Below are 3,153 nucleotides of genomic sequence, written 5' to 3'. Positions count from 1 at the left end.
TTCGGCGTGTGGTGATCCTTTGAAGTCGCGAGCGGGGTACCATGAAGAATCCTCATCAAACCCCTTCCAGCGCACCCGATACTGCAGCTTGCTCCGGCTTATTCGACTGGCCAGTATACGATCTATTTCCCATTCATTCTCACCATCTATTTCAATTGGGTCTGGTGGTCTGATAGTCTGGCCAGGTAGAGGGTCTCTGGAGTCCTTGCGTAGCTTGTCTGGGGAGAAGATTGAATGAATCTTCATTGTTATGGGGAGGTCCAGTTTGTAGGCATTGCCCACCTTTTCCAGGATTCTGAAGGGGCCGGCATTCTGCTCTGCCAGTTTACGGCTTGGTCGATCCATCTTGTATGATTTCAATGTTAGATAAACAAAATCTCCTACTGCAAAGTCAGGCTCTCGATGGTGCTTGTCAGTCTGCCTCTTCATCTGTTCCTGTGCTGTCCTTATGCCTTTACTCGCCTGGTTCCAGATCTCTCTCATTCGGTGAATGAAGCTCCTTGCTGCTTCTCGATTTCTTTTCTCATTCATGTCCAATTTCTCCGCCAGTGGTTGCCAGTCAAATGACATTCGGGGTTCATATCCATTTGCTGCGAGGAAGGGGGAGATCCCTGTGGAAGCATTTGGGGTAGCTGCGGAGGCATGGTCTATAATGGGCAGCCACTCATCCCAGTCATCTTGGTAGTAACTGACATAGGGGCGAAGACGGGTGGCAATGTATTGATTCACCACTTCTGTCTGTCCATCCGTTTGTGCATGATGCGCCGTTGAGAGTTTCAGTTTTATGCCCAGGATCTGGTGTTAACTTCATCCAAAGCTTGATATGACTGGGGCCTCGTCAGAGACAATGAGTCAGCGCCCATTGTATGAATAGTAGAATCGAATGAATAGTCGGGCCAGCTCCTGGGCTGTAACTCCCCGGGTGGTTGGAATGGAGATTGTCTTCTTGCTTAGCCGGCATACTATGACCAAAATGGCATCATAACCTGTTTTGCTTTTCGGCACGTCCATGAAGTCCATTGCAATATGCTGCCATGCCCGTTCTGGTATTGGTAATGGCTTTAGCAAACCAGGAGTCTTATCTCTTGGAATTTTACTGATCCGGCACACATGGCAGTTCCGAATATAGCGTAGGACGTCTGTCCGCCAGGTGGCCCACCAATAGCGTGATTGCACCAGGGCCAGGGTCTTTCGTCCTCCAGGGTGTGCTGTTGAAGCTTGATCATGAATTTCCTGCAGTAGCTTGGCTATCAGGGTTTCCTTTTCCTGAACAGGCACCACTAGTCTTCCATTGTACCGTAGCACATTGTCCTCCATTGTATAGGGACTATTCTCATCATCTGCCTGCTGCCGCAGGGGCTCAATTGAGGTGGCTGTCTTGTTTAGAGACACTATGCATTCAGCAATGCTCTCTTTCTCTGAGGAGTTGATGCTAGCAATGTCTGTAGAGGGAGTGATCTGGGGGTCGAGGGTCTCTGGTCCTAGGAGGATCTGCATACGGCCGTCCTGTTGCCTTCTAACCTGCTCAGGCCTGCTCAGTGCGTCTGCTAGCAGGTTGGCCTTGCCTGGTCGATACTTGATCTCAAAGTAGAAACGGGAGAGGAACTCTGCCCAGCGGGCTTGACGTGCATTCAGCTTCTTGGTAGTCATGAAGTATTCCAGTGCACGATGATCAGTGAGGATCTTGAATCGTTCCTCCCGTTGTAGTCCCTCAAGCTCTGCCCGCCATTCTTGTAAGGCCCGGACTACTGCCAGCATTTCCTTATCATGAACTTCATAATTAAGCTCTGCACCATTCATTGTCTTTGAATAGAAGGCTACTGGGTGCCAAAGGTCATTTTCAAATCTTTGACTTAGTACCCCAGCCACTACTCCGTCAGAGGCGTCAGTCTCAATACGAGTCTCCCGCTCAGGGTCATAGTAACGCAGTGTCGGAGCCTCCACCAGCTGCCTCTTCAGTTTTTCAAAGGCTGATTTGCATTCTGATGTCCACACAAATGGGATAGTCTTCTTTGTCAACTGGTACAGTGGCTTTGCGATTCGGCTGTAGTTCCTTATGAATCGTCGGTAGAAATTGCCAAATCCTAGGAATGACTGGACTCCTTTGACTGTGGTGGGGGCCTGCCATCTCACAATGGCAGCTGTCTTCTCTGGGTCTGCCTCAATCCCTTCTGTACTGATGATGAACCCTAGGTATTTTGTCCTCTGGACTGCAAACTCACATTTCTGGATGCTGGCTTGCAAACCTGCTGTCTTTAGTCGGTCTAGCACTGAGTTTACCTGCTGCTTGTGCTCCTCCAGATTCTTGCTATAGATTAGAAGATCATCCATGAATGCTGTCATAAACTTGTCCAGGTAGTCAAAGAAGATACTGTTAACAAACCGTTGAAAGCAGGCAGGGGCGTTTGTAAGGCCAAAGGGGACCACCCGATATTTATAGGTCCCGTAGCGGGTTCTAAAGGTGGTCAGGTCCTCAGACTCAGGGTCCATTCGGATGCGATGGAACCCCTGCCGAATGTCCAACTTTGTAAAGTATTTCGCCCCATTGAGTCGGTCCATCAGCTCATCTATCAGGGGCAAGGGATACTGATCTCGTTTGGTTATAGCATTCAGCTTGCGAAAGTCAACACAGAATCGTAGCTTCTTCCCACTACGGGCAATCAGGATTGGGGAGGCGTAGGGGGCTGAACTTGGGGTGACGAAACCCTTTGCTAGGTTGGCTTCAAGGTAGGTCTTCACTGCCTCTAGTTCCTCTAGATTCATCTTATATAGAGGCGCATGTCCAATGCCCTGGGTGAGGTCAACATCAGGCTGGAGCTCTATTTTAAAATCAACATTCTTCCGTAGGGGGGGCAGTTCATCTGATGCTTTCTTTGAGAAGCAGTCCTCCCGGCCTTTCAACCATTCTGGTAAGTTGCTGATCAGCTCCTCATCAGACTCATCCTCAGCTCCCACTAAACCCCGCTTCTCCTCAAGCTGTTTATCAATTTCATACAGACTGGTTATGAAGACTGTTGACTTCTTGTTCTTCATATAACCATGGAAGGAAGCAGCCCCAATGAAGTTCATATCCATCATCTGTGGTGCTGTCTCCTCCCAGGTCAGCCCCTGCCTCGTCTCAGGCATCACGACTGAGCTGGTCCCTTTCAATCT

Source organism: Paracoccidioides brasiliensis, assembly GCF_000150735.1.
Source record: "Paracoccidioides brasiliensis Pb18 unplaced genomic scaffold supercont2.7, whole genome shotgun sequence".
Classification (NCBI taxonomy): Eukaryota; Fungi; Ascomycota; class Eurotiomycetes; order Onygenales; family Ajellomycetaceae; genus Paracoccidioides; species Paracoccidioides brasiliensis.
This window is presented reverse-complemented; position numbering follows the sequence as displayed.